Genomic DNA, 18,430 nt, shown 5'->3' on the forward strand with positions numbered 1-18,430 from the left:
ACCTGCAAACTTAGATATTTAACTACATGACACACTCAAACATCATAAATGAAGTATAACAACCAAAAAAGCAGAAAAACAATTTAAAGATTGATCAACTAGGGGGAAATGAGAAATGGAAATTTTAGGACTTGTGCATTTTTGCTAGCATTATTTACTAAATTAATTTAGCTAATTTACTAAAATGCATTTACTAGCATTACTAGCAAAAGCATATCCTTTGGCTCATTTGGTTGCAAGGGAATACACTAAAAATCAGTTTCATTTTTAAAGAAAGAATCTGCCATTTGTAAAATTAGTACCATGCCACATCTCTACAAGCCTTCATGTAATAAATTCTCTCTGGTATTAAAGAGCATCCTCTCTTGCTTACATTTTATGAGCAGTTTTTTACTACTAACTACCAGCATCAAGACCAAACCCATGAGTAGTGCTTTAGAGTTTATAAAAGCATTTTAAAACCTATTACCTCATTCATCTCTACCACTAACCACTCTGTGAAGGAAATGGAGCTGATATTATCATGCTCAGTTTTTCAGATAAGGACACTGAGGCTCAGAGAAGAATGATTTATTGATTCAGGGTCAACAAGGTTTGTAAATGGGGAGCCAGATTTTCTGGCTCCAAAACCAGGGCTTTCCCCACTTTGATACCCTACGGCTGGACATTACCACCACTATCAAAGGTCTACAGAGCTTTTTGTACTGTTTCTAAGCTGTTCTTAGGAATTAAGGTTATTATTTCCCATTTAAAAGGTGGGGAAATTAGGAGCAGGCATTGAAATTATCTGCAAGGGGGCAAATACTACTACAATCTCTAATCATTACTGAAAGCTCACAGTGTGCTAGGTGCGGCCCAGACCATAAACAAAATACATAGACTCTTGATTGCTAAGGAGCTGCCATTCCAAGTCACGTGAAACTGGATCTAAAGAAGGCAAATCCTTGCTCCTGAGAGTCTTGGTGCCTGGCCCCTGTGACGGACTGAGACAACTGTTTCCTGAATGAAATAAACCAGTGCATTCCAATGGAATGCAGGCAATCATCATGCAATGAGATGCATCTGGGAATAAAAGCCACTAGAGCCCACTGCAGGCCCCAAGCACAAGCTCCCCCCCCTCCAACGCACACCGCTGTCTTCCCTTGGGGGACTTCTTACCAGAGTCCAGGCCTCCTAAAATCTTGACTCTTGCTTTGCAGTCCCCATTCCCTGCAGCTCCAGCATATACTCAGTTAGCTAAGCAGAGTAAAGAAACTAATTTACCACAACACAAAGAAGTCTTGGGGCATATAAAGTCTGAACAAAGGGAATTAGAAATGTAGTTTAAAAAATTTTTTTTCAAAGAAATCGCTTTTCTTTATTGCAACTTGGGGCAGGTTAACATATAAATTGAGTCCTTGTAGTAAATCTAGAGATTTCCAAATTCCCCTATCCTTTTTAAAGCCCAGCCTTAGCAAAGAACTTCTTGCAGCTCTTCAGTTCATGCAACAGGAACATCATCATGGCAGATAATTTCTGATGTGCGCACATCATTTCATTTGATCCTTATAATAATCCTTTGAAATAAGCAGTACAGGATTATTACCCTCATTTTACAAATGAGGAAAGTGAGGTTCGGAAAGAGCCTAAGTATCTTACTTGGCCCTGGTCATACGGCTGAAACAAGATTTGAACCCAAGTAAAAATCCAACCATCTTTGTACTACTTTGCATACTACCTCTCTAAGAACTGAGATCTTTTTTTTTTTTTTTTTCCTTTTTCTTTGTTGAACCTAAAGTTTATTACTGAGTCCCAGGTTAAAATCACCCTCCTTGAAGTTTCCTCATCCCACACTATCTATCCCACCTTTTCCACCCCCATTCCGGAATTTTCTTCAGTTCTGAGTACAGAACTTCACCAAAGTATCCTGGGCACCCAGATTGTGAGATGATGCTGGTTTTAGCCCTTAATGGCCAAATGTTAACACTTACTCATTGACTCTTGCTTTGAAGTCTTGTCATACTTTCTCAATCCATTTTTTTAAACTTCATATTTCTTCAGAAACCCTTCTGTTCCTTGTTTTGTTTTTTTTTTTCAAAACAGCATCACAGGAGTTTTATCACAGGATTTCATGTCCAGATCTACTTACTGGTCACATTTCTGGCTTTTCTCTCTTCTTTTAAATAGATCCATGATTTTATTTACTACCATTTTTATTTCTTCCCTTTGTAGGTAAGGAAAGGGGTGGGGGAATAGTCTATTCCAGAACAACAATCTACATAAAGATAAAACAGGTGAGAGGTATGCTAACCATAGGTGTTCCTCTTCAAGCATTTAATTTTTTTTAATTAAGTACTTCCATTTTTCCCTCCAAGTATTTATCAGGTCACAGGATAAAGAAATTTCATAACTGGAAAGGATCTCTGAACACAGAATGATAGAACTAGGGGGATTTTAGAGGAAAAAAACATAAATTAAAACAATATTTGAGCTGGAAGGGCTTTAGAGATTATCAAAGTGATCATGTACACATACAAAAATTAATTGGCAAACAAGTTACCTGTATGTAGCCTTTGCCACCTCCACCCACAATCATCCACCTTATAAAGAGGAAGAGACCCAACTATTTGGAGTTAGAGACTTTCACAGGGGCAGCAAGTCTCTTCTGAACAATTACTTTGGTTAAGTACAAGTACTTCTAAAACTGCCAAAGTCTACCATTCACCAGGACAGTGGCAAAAGTCAAGAGATCTAATTCAATTAATTTATTTAGGGGGCTGAGGATGAATTATAGGGTCAAAGAAGATAAAAATCATCTTTTTGGAATACCCGGGAGAGCTGCTGGAAAACACAGGAGCCACCTGGCAGTGGCTGCTGGAGATCCAACACAGAATGGATCTCCTCTTGTTGAGAGGATGATACAAGGAGACTGAAAGGCAGTTGCTGTTCTCTGACCTCTCTCACTGAGAGGCCATTTCATTGTCTGACCTCTCTCCTCTTCCCTCTGCCTCCAATTTATCTCATTCCCAGTCTGAAACACCTGTGTCAGCAAAGGCTGCCTTGCAACCCCTTCAGATGCTATGATCCACAGATGTGGAGGCTCTGGGAGAATTGACCTGTCCCTTAACAATTGAAAATGTCCCTTCACTGATGAATGCAGTGATAATTTAGGGGAAAAAATGTGGCTTTTTTTTTTACAAACAAAACCTCCCTATAATGTGATTTGCTTGTTTCACATTATCAAAAGTTCCTTGACAATTATTTAGTCTAACCCTTTCTTTGTATAGTCAATGATCTAAGACTCGTAAGAATGGGGAGTAATTAATTTTTTGTCTTCTGTATCCCCAACACCTAGCATAGTACCTGGTACCTAGGAGGTGTTTAATAAATGCTTGATGACTGACTGATTATAAACAGGGGATGTGTGACTCAGATCAGGAAAATGATTTGCTTATATAAATTTCATCTGCATTAACTTTCATCAATGAAAGAATCTTAGCTTATAGCTCTCTCACTACTTTGATAACAAGTTAAGTATAACAAGAAGACTCCTGTGTAAGTATCTGACAGAGGCCACATATCCTTGTGGGGCTATGCACATGCCAGGGGAGTGGGTAAAGAGCCCTGATTTTGGAGTGAAAGGAAGGAAATTTGAATTCCTGCTCTGCTATTTATTACCTGTGTGACCCAGGCAAGTCACTTAAGTTCTCTAGGTCTCAGTTTCCTCATCTGTGAAATGAGTCAGTTGGACCTCAAAGTTTCTTTCCAAATTTAGATCCTACAAAAATAGATGTTATAATAAGATCCAACAATATAAGAAACAGAGAGAAAAGCAACTTACAGAGAGTGATAAAAGTGATTTTCAAAGTGCTAACTAATCCAGCTCAATGAGGGGTTGGAAAATTAGTTCCAATCCTGGGGAAAAAAAGGAAAAATTTCCTTATGGAATTATACAGACAACCCATTCTATTTTGAATGAAGTTGTCAACTCAAAAGTCACAGAGAACTAGCATGAGCCACACAAACATCTGCAACTGCTAATTGTGAAATGGGAACATCTCCATGTTTGGGGTGGGGGTAAAGTAAATGGCAAAGCATTTCCAATCTAGGGCTCCCCAAAAAGACTACCTACACTTGAATCTCTCCTCCAGAATATCACCCAGCTTTGTTTTATCTTATAGTTTCTCTGAAACACTCTCCCATTCCAAATGACAAGTTTTAATTCATGTCCTCCTCAGACTCTGGTAACAACCAAAAAAGGATAAAGTAACAACACAATGCAACAGCAGAATATGTTGCATTTTAATCCAAGCCAGCCCCAGGAAATAGCCCCACACATTTCAGTCTGGAAAAACATATTTGCATTTTTTTTTTTAAATGGCCATGGAAAGAGTCCAAATCCCAATAGAAACACACAGAATAGAAACATTTGTGTATGTCAAGTACAGCTGAAGACAACAGCTCCAGCAAATATTTCCCTAACTCCTAATGGGATGCCTGCATGAAATTTACATTAGAGCTGCTCTTTAAAGTAATAACTTGGGAGTGCTCATCAAATTGCAAAAAGTTTGGAAGCAGACAATTTGGATGGTTCAATTTCGCTCTCAATTGAAACCTTTATTAAGTTCCACCATATTTCCCTCCCTAAACCACATACTCTTTCCATGGGGAGAATTAAATGTGTACACTTTCCATATAGTTATATGACGTCCTTTCCTTTTCTTTACCTGAAGAGCTTAGGTTTCTAGATAGAAACTGGGTTTTGATGCAAAAATAATTCAGAATCATTAAATCTGAGGAGCAAACTGGTCATAGTGGTCTAAAAGACAGAGTCTTGTGATTTCCAGGGGACAGTGTCCTTTGGAAGCTATGGAATATTGTATGGAATACAAAATCACACAGGTGATTGTGTAATCACCTGATTATCCAAGATATTCACATACCAGGCTAAATGTCTCACATAGTTATTTATATTTTGTATTATTATTTCAAAAATTATAATGCTTCCATTTCTATGACCATTTTGCCCTGGACAGTGGATTCCTAGAAGAAAGTATTTGTGTTTTATACTTCGATGGTACTCCCATCATTCTGAGTTCAGAGCTGAACAGCCAATAGGAACTCAATTTTTTTTTCAGTTGATTTGTTGTTAGTTTTCTTTAATTGCTGATGAATTACAAAATAGTAAAAATTTAAAGCATTTTTGTGCTCTCTTAAAAGAATTACAATTTGCATATAGTTGTGCCTATAACATTATCAGATTATACTTTCTAAATATCCTATAAATGTTTCACCCCCCATTAACATTTAAAAGACAACACCAAAACCCCAAATAAACTTTGCTATGAAAAAAACCAAACCAAACCAAATCAGTTTGTTTCCCCCACCCTCTACCATCCAATTTCATTCCAAGTTTTATATTTTACCCAGTACTCAGAGAATCTGCCACTTACTGGATCTCCAACACACTTCATCAACTTCTGTCCACCAATATTTTCAGTGGCCTTCAAGGGGGCAAAAGGCATTCTCTGAGGTGCACCTTTTTCCTGGGTCTGACCCCATGTTATTGTTGAGCACTAAAAACAAAGTAAAGCAGAAAACCAAATCTAGAGGGCTGGTTGCTAATAAAATAAAAATTGTTTTTTTAAAAAAAGATACAATAGACTAATATCACAAGTTGAAGCAAAAGATAATATGATTTCCACCCATTTACTCTATTCCCCATCAAAAATTTTCTTGCCTCTGCTGGGTTATGACTCCAAGGGACTGGCAGAATTTTTAGACTACAAGATTTTAAAAGTTTATAGCATGTAAGGAAGATTTCCCACCCTCCCCATCCCATCTCATCCTTTATTCTTTCTGAAAGATGATTTTCAACTATCTGGTAGGAGACAACAGGAATATACATTCTGTAGAATGGTATACCAGTGTGTACTAGCACACAGGGATGGATTTTTAAAAAATCAAATGGAAAGAGATGTTTAAGTTACTGTGTTTATTTTAGACCAACTGTGGGTATGAAGGAGATACAAGATCACATTGCAGAATAGGGCATGATACCAAATCAATTCTTCTTAGTAAAAACTTGACCCAAAAACGTGAGACACATGAATGTTGCTAGGACTCCTGTTTTATCTTTCTGTACCCAGCTCTGCCTTGGCTGTGGAGGGGAGGAGAGACAGTCAAGAAACAATACAAGTGCTCTTTAGGCTGTCATATCAAGCCTCCCAAAGGAGCATGGGTAGAGAAAAGCATCCATGAACATAATTCACATGTTCCTAAAGCATTCATCCTCCTAAGGTCCAGGGAAAAAAAAGTTTATCATTCATCCATGCCACTCATTTTTAATCAATCAACAAGTATTTATTAAATGCCTACCAGGCGATGTGTTAGATTCTGGGTGAGAATATAAATACAAAGACAGAAACCATTCCTACTCACAAGGAGTTCACAATCTAATTTGAGAGACAAGCACATATATAAGTATGCAACATAAAATATAAAGTGAACACAAATAAATACAAGATAGTTGAGGAGGGAGGTTATTAGCAGTAGTTTTAAATTAAATATTTTTTAAAATAATGATTTTCGAGAGAATAGTTTAAGGAACTTTTTTGTGATTCCTAAGTCACATATCCATACAGAACACATTCCTCATTCTTTTTCCTGCCCTCTCCTTAAAAAAAAAAATCATCCAATGTACCATGATTTTTCATGCTCTGGAATCTATATCAGGGTCACAAGAACCACAAGGCTTCTAATTTAATCATGATATATTCTTCAGAATGAATAAAATTGCAAGCTTATAAATAAAAGGGGCAGAAAGGACTTGTGCCTACTAATTGATCAAATATTCAGTCATTTCATATACTCTGAAAAACAGCAAATAGTAACTGTAACTTAGTTCATTGATTATAGTAGCTACATCTGTGAGGTTAGAGTTTATATTCATATATATGTACATCTACGTATATACACATGCATACATATATGTATGTATATGTTACATATAGTTAGTTATACAGATTTCTCTCTATATATTTTACATTTATTTAAATACACATAAATCTTGCTAAGAATGGATCTTAGAGGTAGCACAAATCTTTCCAATATGAACCTTCGAATACAAATGATCTGACAAAAAGCCAAATGTTTTCATTAGAATTAATTACATCATTAAGTTATCTTAATTTTAAGAGATGCGCTTAATCAATAATTATACTTTATACAGTCTTAGCTTGGCTTCCATAAACAAAGTAAATGAAATGTCCAAGATCCCAAACTGAAAATGTTATGCGTTTCATTACAGGTTATTTATTTTCACTGGACGCCTCAACTAACTGGCATTTTAAGTAGGCACCCAGTGTCTTGGAGTTGCTGCAGAATGTTCCTCACTACTGAAAGCTGGACCTATTTACTGAAAAGTTAGAGGGCATTCTAAGCGTCTAGGATGGTCAGTTTCACTTTTTTCTTTTCCTCTGGGAGTTTCACTTTCTGTTTTGGGGGCTTTAGTGGGTTTCAGAAAAAGAAAAGAATGTTTACTAATACTGAAACTTATTTACAAGTTTGCTTCTAAAACATGTGCAAGCTGATTTCAAAGGAACAATATAGTAGTATTCACATTTCAAAGGTTACTTTTTAATACTTGAAAACCTTGAAATCTATATTCCATCTAAAATTGAGTCTGTCAATTTCAGCAACATTTATTTTTAAAGTTATTCAGAATCTAGAAAGAACTTAAAAAAAAAAACCCTATGCAAATGAAATTTGGTTTCAGCATTACCAATAAGGTCAGAAAATGATCCCAATGTCCTGATGACACTATGTACCCTATTATTTCACCATCTGGAATCACTGGGCCACTTCAGATTCTGAAGGAAGCCCTACTAATCAGTCACTTTATTTGCAAATATGATGCTTCCCTGCTTCAGTATCAACCAGGGCCAACAGGCCATACTTCTGAGCTCAAGATGTAATGCTGTTAAGCACTAGGTAGATATTGAATAAATAATTGTTGATTGATAACATGGTACCTCCATTAAAAGGAAAAATGAAGGGAGTGGGGGAGTATTCAAAGAGAACAGAACCAGACAGAAATTTTTTAAGAGGATAGGGGAGATTGCTCAAAGATCTTTGTTGAAACTTACCCCATTGAAATCTCACTTGTTTTGGATACCTCATCTGGCTTATTCACAGGTGGGGAGAAGAGTCACTCCCCACCTCCACACACATACACACACACACACACACACACACACACACACACACACACCCCTTCTAACTTCACCAGCATGCTAGGGGGACTTGCATTTAAAATGCAAGTGGTGGTGATGACAGGTTAGGGCACTGTGAAACAGAAGGCTGTTAGCCAAAAATTTAGCGTCCCATTGAAATGATAAACTACAATAGAAGCCTTTGTGACCCATTATTTAAAGGTCCCTAAAAGTGTGAGTTAACAAGATGGACTATTATAAATGCTCTAGAGTAGCTATGGCCCATCAAATCAATGATCCACAGATTATGAGCATCCCATTCACTTTCAATGCCTTCATCTTTCCAAATCAATCCCATCTAGGAGAAAGGGGCAAATCCCAGGCTGGGAGTTACCATCATCCCTTCTCCTTGAAAACTTTGCAAAGAAAAAAAGAATCCTTGCCTTCTGCTGGAGTTTCATTTCAGTTCCTCATGAACACAAATGAGGGGGAAAAAACAGTCTCCTTCGCCAAGTGGGAGCAAGAAGGGATTTTGAAATGATATTCAATCCCATGTGAGTGGAGAGTCACTTTGGCACAATCCTGGAAGATGCACCGTAAGCCAAATTGGGGTGGGAAAGAAAAAGAAAATCCATAATATATCCCACAAGACCCAAGTGGCCTCGACAAATTTCCCCAAATACACTATTTGCTCTGGGTTCGAATTTTTAACTCCAACCCTTTTGTGGGGCCAAATTCTCTTCCCTGTGTCCCTTCTACCGCCGCCCCGGACCACTAAACTTTGGGCAAAAAAGCCAAAGAAACCGATCGGAAGGAAGCCCACCTGGAGCCCGCCTCGGGAACGCCTCAAAGAGCGGGTAACCTAGGCCAGGACGAGCCACCCAGCGCCCGCCTTGCTTGCCCCCGCCCCGAGGCCCCCTCTCCGGGCCTTCGTTCCCGGGCGCTCACCAGACTTCCCTAGGGCCCCGAGTCCAGCCCCCCTCTTTCCCTCCCCCCCCCCCACCCGCCCTTACCCCAGCCACAACTCAAACTGGACGGAGCCGGGAGGGACGACCGAGGAGAGGAGGAGGGAGAGAAGGAGGGAGGAAGGAGGCGAAGGAGGGAAAGGCGGAGGGTGGGGGCGGCTTTCTCCAGCCGGGAAACTCGCCGCGGATCGAAACTGAACAAGAGCCATTTGCTCGCAGGAGCCTCGGGAGAGCCGCCAAGGCCGTGTCCGGCTGGGGCGACCTCGCCTCTGGGGCAGCTGGGGAGGGAGCCTTGGCTCACCTTTCCCTTCTCCCCCTTATTTTCCCCCTTCAAAAGATGGCGGGCACAGGGAGGGAAAAAAATTCCCTTCCGTGAGCGAGCGATGGACGAGGCTGGCTCTGTGCGACCGGCCGGGGCTCTCCTCGCTCCAGTCCCGCCATCTCCCAGATCGGGAGCGAGGGGTGCCCAGATTGCAAGGAGGGTGGCTAAGGAGTTGGGGGGAGGGTCACACCGAGAATGGGGCAAGAAGGCGCCCCGGGAGGCGACGGGGGAAGGGGAGGGGGCGACTAAGGAGACGAGCGATCGCAATGCAACCGTCCGCCGGGCTCCTCCTAGGGCGCCCCGATCCGGAGCAGAGGAGAGGAGGGGAGGTGGAAAAAACACACACACACACACACACACACACACAAAACACATACAAAGACAGACAGACAGACACACACACACACAACACCCCAGCCAGCTACAGTGTCTCGGTTCCCCCAAGCTGGCTTTGTTACATTGTTGCAATGCACAAAGGCTGCAGAACCCAGGGAGCGTTTTACTCTTTCCACCAGGCACTGGCCTTTCTGAACAGGCTTCTCCTTCGCCCCCACCTCGCCCCCCCCAATCTCCCCCAACACCCCCCCCCGCTAGAAAAGACGGATCGGAGATAGCAATGCAACCGCAGCACCAAACGAATATAAGGGTAAGATTAAATAGATTACTTTGCCCCGGCAGCTTCAGCAACGTTTGCCTTATAGTCCCTCCGGTTGCTCTTCTTTTTATCCTCGGCAAGGCAGCATAATAGATGCGCTAGAGCTATGTAGAGCTCATGCGCTACGACGCATGGCCTGGCGGGAGTCGTAGTTTGGAGTCAGAACCCACACCCGGGCAGCCAAAGGGAGGCCGAGACCCGTCAGACTACATGTCCCAGCCGAGCCGGCGCCGCCTTTTTCTCTCCCCCGCCCTCCCCTCCTTTCCCCCACCCCGCCCCCCCTCTAGTCTAAGGAGGGGGGAAATAGGGGAACGGTAGGGGGGTTACCCCCAGGTCAGCGCGCGAATCGGGCATTTAAGCTGGCATCTGGTCCCCGGTCTTTGGTTAGTGTGATACGGCTGGGAGGGTGAGATGCTGGAGGCAGCGGCGTAGGTGGGCCCCAGGGGAACCCACTAAAAGAGAGAATCGCGCCTAGAGAAAATCCCGGCTTCCCCTTGGTGTTCTCCCTTCCCTCGTTCTCCCAAGGTAAAACGAGTCTGGGACCCTTTCAAAGTGTTAGAAGAAATCTCGAGCTGAAGAATTACCCCCATCCAGCCCCCGCCCCCAGTCCCCAACGCTAAGCTCCATTCTGGTTCCCAGACTTTGCTGGAAAGGGCAAGGGTGAAAGAGAGGCGCCCAGCGGCCCTTTTTTGTTGAGAGTGAGAGAGAAAGGAAGAAAGACACACACAAGAGGCAAAAAGGGGGGGGGGGGGGGGGAGGTGGGAGGGGGGGGGGGGGCGGGTGGGGGGGGGGGGGGGGGGGGGGGGGGGGGGGAGGGAGAGGGGGGGGAGAGAGAGAGAGAGAGAGAGAGAGTGAGTGTTGGACAAGGCGCTTCCATTCTTACACCCTACCCCCACCCCCACCCCCTAGACCCTCTCTTTTGGATTCGGAGTCGAATCTACAAACTGGAAACCACATAACCAGAGACTCACATTTTTTTTTCCCTAAGTCGCCGAGACAACACGCCCCCTGAGCTGTGGGCAGCTGCGGTGAGCTGGCTGGGAAAGTTGGCGTTGTTTATGAATTTCCTGCCACCACGGTGAAGACTGAGAGGAAGCGCGGGAGGAGAAGGGAGAGAACAGGTCGACTGGGGCGGCTAGAGTAAGCTCCAGAAAACATGCGGATCCCCCAGGAAAGGAGCCAGCAACAATTGCCCTGCAGGTGAAGCCGAAATAACCCTTGAACTTCAGCATAAAACAGCTGGGTGAATCATTTGGGGATGCACATACCTGTAGAGGCCGCCAGTGTTTATAAACAAACATGTGTTAATTAACATATTAATTTAGTAGCCACGTAGTAGAGTAGAGGCTTTCCATAACTAAGAATCTACCACTCACCTTCTGATAAACTGAAATGTATCCGGCTCCATCCTCCATCCTTGGCAGTGGGGGATGGGGAATTTACATTAGATAATGTTTAACTAAAGATGCACTTTATCTGGCTAATGAGGAGGTTGGACTGGATGGTCTCAACTTCCCTTCCAGCTCTGACAGTGTATATTCTAACATTCCATATTCCAGATCTGATATTCTGTGTTCTAACTTTCCATATTCTAAAATCCCTTTCAGTTCTAATAGTCTAGAATTCTACATTATCTCTGATTTTAAGAGGTAGACTTAACTAAAATGAATCTTTTCACAGAAACTTGTATCAGTTAAGATTCAGTGTCCTAGATGTACACTGTTTTGATTAATGAGGTTTGCCCACCTTTCTAAGAATAAGGAAATTACATACTCGAAAGACAATTGGGAATCAAATGTCCCTGCTCAGCCACAAAGTAGCAGTGTCATCGGCAAACATCCTTGGACCTCAGTTTCTTCTTTTAGAGAATGAGCGGGTTGGATTAGAAAGTCTCTAAGGTACTTTCCAGTTATAATATTCTGTATTCTTTCTGACCATTTTTAACTATCTTATCAGTGACCCTGGTCTTCAAAAGTTTCTTCAAAATGAAAATTCTCTCATGTGATTAATCCATAAAGGTGTTTCTGCACATATGTATAAAGTTGTATTTTAAAACCATAGAATTTATATGGGATGTTAAGAGATCCATCTCATCCCAACACCTTGATTTTATGGATAGGGAAATTTGATTTTCAATGAAATGAAATAAGACATATTTTTAAGGTGGGAAGATGACCCTAGAGCCAGGATTTAAACCCAAGTGTCCACTAAATTACATATCCAACCCTCTGTCCACCTCATGAGTCCTTTCCTAACTACTTTTGTCTAGCTTGTCTGCAGCAAAATAATTTGGAGCCAATCAATTACTAGAAATATAACTAGTTTACACTGCTGACAAGTCATTTGCCATTGTAAAACTCATTCTTTCCTTGAAATCTGGGTGGTGCTACAAAGTCAGTAGACCCCAAACTCAAGCAGTATTTCCCACAGATGTTCCTGCCATTTAATATACACAAAACAAAGCACTTTTTAATAAATTATCTGAGGATGACTGTGGCTTCCAGAGCCAAAACCTGTAACAGTCAAAGTAGGCACCTAATAAAAATACAGTGTACAAAGGAGCAAAATGAATGATGGTCTTAAATTTGGTTTCTAATGCACATTAAAAATATATATATATATCCTGCTCTCCCTAACATATAGGCATTTGAAAAAAAATCATTTTGTGTGATAAAATGAAAATTAAATCCTCCCACAGAGAAATGAATCTCTCAAATCTAGCATGTACAAGTACCTTGTCTCAGCTCTGGTGACCTCTTTCCCATATAGAAACTAAACCAACACATAAGAAGAGGGAGTTTTGAACTAAAGAATATGAATCTTCTCTTGCAATTATCCTGTCCTTTTCACACCAAAAGTGACCATCATTCTTAGATATAAACCTCAGGTCTAATCTTTCCACTTCATGCCCAGAGGAATCTCTGGGGAACCATACCTATATAATTAATTCAATGGGACTTTTTTTTTTCCCCAAGTAAATTTGATTTTTCATTGAAAAGTCCCAGAAGATAAAAAAGAAAGCTGTCCTAAACTTGCCCAAATCATTATCCACAAAGATCATTTAGGATGCACTGGGAAAGTGGAAAGAACCTAGAAGTTAAGAGTTATATATAGGTTCAGATGCCAGGCATAATCACTTATTTCCTCAATGAACTTGAGAAGGTGATGTGGTAACAGTGTAAATAGAAGTGACTTTGGAGTAAGAGCCCCTGAATTCACCACAGATTATTAACCTTTGCAGGCCTCAGTTTCTTCATTTGCAAAATATGGGTATCAGATTAGAAGGTCTTTCAGGTCCCTTTCATCTATGACTTCACTTTTCTGATTTTTTTCTCAAATAAAAGGAGGTAACTGGGTTGGATGATCTTTCAGATTCCTTCCAGTTCACATAGGCAACATTCTATCACTTATGTGATTTGCCATTGCTTCTCAGCAGCTTAAATCATATGAAGGGTCTATGTTCCTTTGTTTTCTTCATATCCTCAAATACAGTGCTCTACACATAGCAACCACTCTGTATATGCTTATTAAGTCAACCTAATATATCTCCAACCAATATATCTCTGAATTCAAGCTGGTAATCATGGCCATCTAAACTTTTTACTCTTAGTTGATTGCCTTCTTTTGTCTTTTCCAATCTTACTAGCATATTCTGCTATCAAGAAAATCTACTTATCATCACATTCATAACTACTGCTATAATCCATACTTCCGTGCTTCATCTAGACTCTAGACAGTCCTCCCATTTCTCTATGATATTGTGTTCAATCTCTATCTTGAAAATTCAGTTTAAGACTCACCTCCATGAAACTTTCCTTGATTAAGTGCACCTGGCTCTAATCATCCCTCAGTCATTACTGTGTATTTCCCTGTATACTAGCTAACCTGCAAAGGTTTGGGAGATAATGATCTGGCCAAGTAAATTCAGAGAGGAAGAGGGAAGAATGGAAGGAAAGAAGGTAAGAAACTGTGAGATAAAATACTTGTCTTATTTTAATAATTTTTCCATTGCCTAAATATTCTTTACTCAATTACAAGTGGCCCATGGCACTTTTGGAGCTTAGATGGTTTTAAAAGATAAAGCTATCAGATCTTTCTTTCCCATGCCTTTTAATTTTTCTATTTTATTTTCCTAAACTATAGCCTCTATCTTCCTTTTACTCCCTCTGTTTCCCAAAGAAACACAAAAAAATTAGGTGCTGGAGAATTTTAACATTCCTCCTAATTCTGAATCACAAAAAAACCTAAAACCCCTATTTTGGACATACACAGCTGTCCAGCTCCCTCCTAAACAATTGGCTTCTTCCACTCTCTTACCCACAAGCCTGGACTTCCTGAAAGTGATCAACTCCATAAAGCAGAGGGCAGCTTTATTCCACTTTAGCAGGAAGTCACTTCTAAAAAGCGAAAGTATGAAGTTGTGTGTGAAGGGAACTTGGATTTTTATAAAGGTATTTTCTGTTCAATAATTATTTAGTAATTAGAGGCAGTATTTTTGAATTTGTTGTTCCAACTTGGGCAAGGGATGACATTTGCCTAGCAATTAAAAAAAAGGCCCTCTTAGCTAATTAATAATAATAATAAAGTGCTAGGGAACATATCTGACCTATTTAAATGATTAAATTGTTGAAATCCTTTTAGGTGGAAGTATATACAATCTAACTCATGCTGGATATTGTAACTTATATATTATATCTGCATAATATACTTAATGGAAATAACTAAGGAAAATGATCTGAGCTGGAGTGTTAACAAACAGTCTTCTGGGGAAATGTATACCCACTCCCTTCCTAGCAGGATTGTAAGGAGCACCAGGAGGAATGAATTACTGGACCCCATATCCTTCAGTGTCATGGAATAAAAATCACACTGGAGAAGAGAGATAAAACCCCAAAGAAAGTGGGTATGTCATTTTGTTAAGTAATAAAAAAGACCCAACAAGTGATCATAGAGGCACTTAAGCTAAGACTGGATGGCCATTTGTGAGGAATATTATAGTGGTCTTTCTTTTTCAAATCAGATGGGAGTAGACGGCCCCTGAAGTCCTTTCTGACTCAGAAATTCTAGAATTTTGTGTCATTCCCCCAAGAGGAATGCAGAGTTCTTTAAGACAGGTATAGCACCCCATCAAATTGGTAAAGCTGACAAAAAAGGATAATGAAAAATGTTGGAAGCACTGCAGGAAAACAGGCACATTAATGCACTATTGGTAGAGCTATGAATTAGTCCAGCCATTGTGAAAACTTGGAACTATAGCCAAAAAGTTAATAAACTGTGTATACCCTTTTATGTATCAATAGAACTATTAGACCTGTACCCCAAAGAGACCAAAGAAAGAGGAAAAAGATTTGTACAGAAATATTTAGAACTCTTTGTATTTGGAGACAAAGAATTGGAAATTAGAGGAATGCCTATCAGTTGAGAAATGGCTTACCAAATTATGGCATTTGAATCCTAGTGGAATGGAATACCATTATGCTATAATAAATGATGAAAAGTACAGTTTCAAAGAAACCTGAGAAGACATATAAAAGGAATGTAGAATTAGGAAAGAAATCTACTTAAGAACAACATTATTAAAACAAATAATTTTGAAAGACTTAAGAACTCTGATCAGTATAATTAAGGTAACCATCACTCCAAGATGAAGCATACTACTCAATTCCTAACAGAAATGTCAGGTGATGGATTCAAGATGCTAAATGAAACATTCATTTTAGACATAGCTGGTATGAGAATTTGTTTTGCTTAACTATGCATATATGTTTCAATGATTTTTTCTTTTTTTTTTTTCATTGTGGGGAGAAGGTAGGAGAGAGAGAAAAATGTTAATTTAAAATTTTTTAAATTTAATTTTTTAAAAATAAAATACCACTCTTATTCTCTGTGATATTTTCTATGAGATCAGAAAATCTGTTGAGATAGATATCTAGAGGTCATTGGAGAAACAGTGCCATTTGAGCTGCCACTGAGGACAATATGAGATCAATAGAAAATATCAGTAGAAATTGGCACAAAAAAATTTACTATATGAGGTACTGTAATCGGCCTTGAAGAAAAATACCATCCTAAGCCCTTTTGAATATTTCAGGGTAATGATAGAAATGAGTGTCTATAAATTATGTGTGCATTTTTTTCCCTTTCTTCTTTTGAGAAAGTGGAATCATCATGCTTCCAGATGGGAAACTAATGCCAGTCTCCTCAGTTGTCCAATGGAGAGATTTCTCTAGGTGGAAGCTGTTGTCAAATGAAATAGGAAATTTCTCCCCCACTCCCCAACATAATTTAGATTGGTCTTGCTATGGATGGCCCTTATGCAAAGAAGCAATAACTATTGTAATAATTACAAATCATCTTTGTGTACTAGAAAGTCCATTAAGATGCTTATTAAATAAAACTTTGATTTCAGACCTACTTAAATTCATAATTTGTTGTAATTAGAAAGAATCTTAGTGATCATTTAGAGATAATCAACTCTCATTTACACCTGAGGAAAATGAATCCCATACTGGTAGCTTGACTTGCCTAAGGACACACAATAAGTAGCAAATATGAAAAACTTCCTAACAATTAGAGTTGTCCAAAACTGGAATAGACTGAACAATTGGCAATGAATTCTCCATCCTTGACTATCTATGCAAAAGTTGGGTGATCATTTGTTATGGATGTCCTGTCCAGTGATAGATAGGATTAGATGAACCCTGTGGGCCTTCATAATGCTGAGATTTTCTGATTCTATGTCAATTGGTGTATACAACTCGAGTAAGGTCAAAGATGTATGCAGTTAGAACCAAATAAAATTAATCTTGAAAGTGATAAAATGATTTTTTTTTAATTCTTTAAGTCATTTGCTATACATTTAAACTCTACTTTGTTCACATAGGTTAAGGTTTGATTATAGTCCCAAAAGAAGTATTTCTTAAATAGTATTCAACCAATATTTAGAATTTCATTTGAAGAAGCCATTTTTATAAGGTAACCATACAAAACTCACCTTTGCAAATAAGTATTTATCAAGTGACTGGCCAATCGACTGAATGAGATTCAGTCATTGGAGATTCTTGGAGAACAAGAATTTTTGTCATTTTACAGATGGAAAGTCATTTTACATATGGACCAACGATAAATGAATTCGCTGAGAATAGGCAAGGATTCTGGTAGTTCCAATACTAAACCTTAGCTTCAACTATTACAGTTAATTGCATGGAATTAGTGTTATGACTAAGAATTATCTGCTACAAAAAGAGTTTATGATAGGGAGATATAGATGGTAGAAATACAAAGGACAAACTGACAAGGATGAAGAGGGTTTCAGGAGGTTCCATAGTAGCAGGAGATGGGACTATTTCCCCAAAAGTCTTCTCTATGCCCCCAAAGGAATTGGAGAAAAAGGAAATTTCTGGGAGATGGGCAACATGGCAGTGAGTCTTCAGTAGGAGTGATTCCAGGGTCATGCCATTTGGCACAGTTGGGAAGACAACTACGAGGCAGTACTCTTCAGATCACTACAAGGAGAAACTATTCCAATCTCTAGGCAGGAAACACCTTCCACAGATGTCTAAACTCTGGGGGAAAGCCTATTTTACTTACTGCTATATGGGGAGTCATGGCTCAATGAGCTAAAACTTAAAAGAGGAATGTGTATATATGTATAAAATTTGTTTAAGTATAAAAAGGCTAAATCAATTACAATGAATTTTTCATGACTCCCCTGTATCTTTACCTTTAAATGAACTCATATGGGGATACATTGAGCATCCTTACACATCCATGCTATTTTCTATAATGTGGCAAACATGGTCTAACTGAAGAGCAATGAATCCAGTGTCAGAAAATTTTGGCTCTGAATTCTGGCCCTCCCAAATCCTAGCTATGTGAGTTTGGTAAGTCACTGTCTCAGGATTTTAATGTGTAAAAATAAGGGGGTAGGGATGTGCAATTTAGATTCCCTGAGGTCCATTCCATCTCTGAGATTCTATAATTCCAAGATATTTTTTCAAGTTCTTTTGTTAAATTAGAATTTTGCTACATCGATTATCATTTGAAATAAGGGAATCATTGGGTTGAACTTGGAAATTCTCTATTCTACAATGATTTTCTTTTTAATGGAATTTGACTTGGAATTAAAAGTGTGTGGGCATATTGGGTATAGTAGCAAGCAGAATGCTCCTTTTCCTAATTGGCATAATGAGAAGGAATCAATGCAAATGAGTTTTTGCAAATCAAATCACATTTTAAATGCTTTAAGGGAGCTCAAAGACGAAAGGGAATCTGTGATGAATCTTTTGTAATGAGA

The 18,430-nt window shown here is 39.5% G+C and overlaps 2 protein-coding genes and 1 pseudogene across 10 annotated transcripts in view; 2 read left to right on the forward strand and 1 right to left on the reverse strand.

The window, feature by feature from the left end:
* Positions 1-18,430, reverse strand: part of BRD3 (bromodomain containing 3) — an 87,275-nt gene that overhangs the window by 43,764 nt on the left and 25,081 nt on the right. The window contains exons 1-2 of one of the 6 annotated variants that reach the window (XM_012554006.3): positions 11,106-11,192; positions 5,433-5,555 (exon numbers count right to left, since the gene is read on the reverse strand). The gene's annotated coding sequence lies outside the window, so the exon portion shown is untranslated. Of the gene's footprint in view, positions 1-1,158; positions 1,931-1,970; positions 2,216-5,432; positions 5,556-10,144; positions 10,251-11,105; positions 11,193-18,430 lie in introns of those variants that run through there. The other 5 variants (XM_031949441.1, XM_031949443.1, XM_031949444.1 and 2 more) reach the window with 5 other exon arrangements.
* Positions 7,803-11,166, forward strand: LOC116421011 (annotated as a pseudogene).
* Positions 11,212-18,430, forward strand: part of WDR5 (WD repeat domain 5) — a 90,120-nt gene continuing 82,901 nt past the window's right edge. For 3 of the 4 annotated variants that reach the window (XM_031949448.1, XM_031949452.1, XM_031949453.1), the window contains exon 1: positions 11,212-11,334. The gene's annotated coding sequence lies outside the window, so the exon portion shown is untranslated. Of the gene's footprint in view, positions 11,335-11,767; positions 12,033-18,430 lie in introns of those variants that run through there. The other variant, XM_031949449.1, reaches the window with a different exon arrangement.

The sequence above is a fragment of the Sarcophilus harrisii genome, chromosome 2, assembly GCF_902635505.1.
Source record: "Sarcophilus harrisii chromosome 2, mSarHar1.11, whole genome shotgun sequence".
Lineage (NCBI taxonomy): Eukaryota > Metazoa > Chordata > Mammalia > Dasyuromorphia > Dasyuridae > Sarcophilus > Sarcophilus harrisii.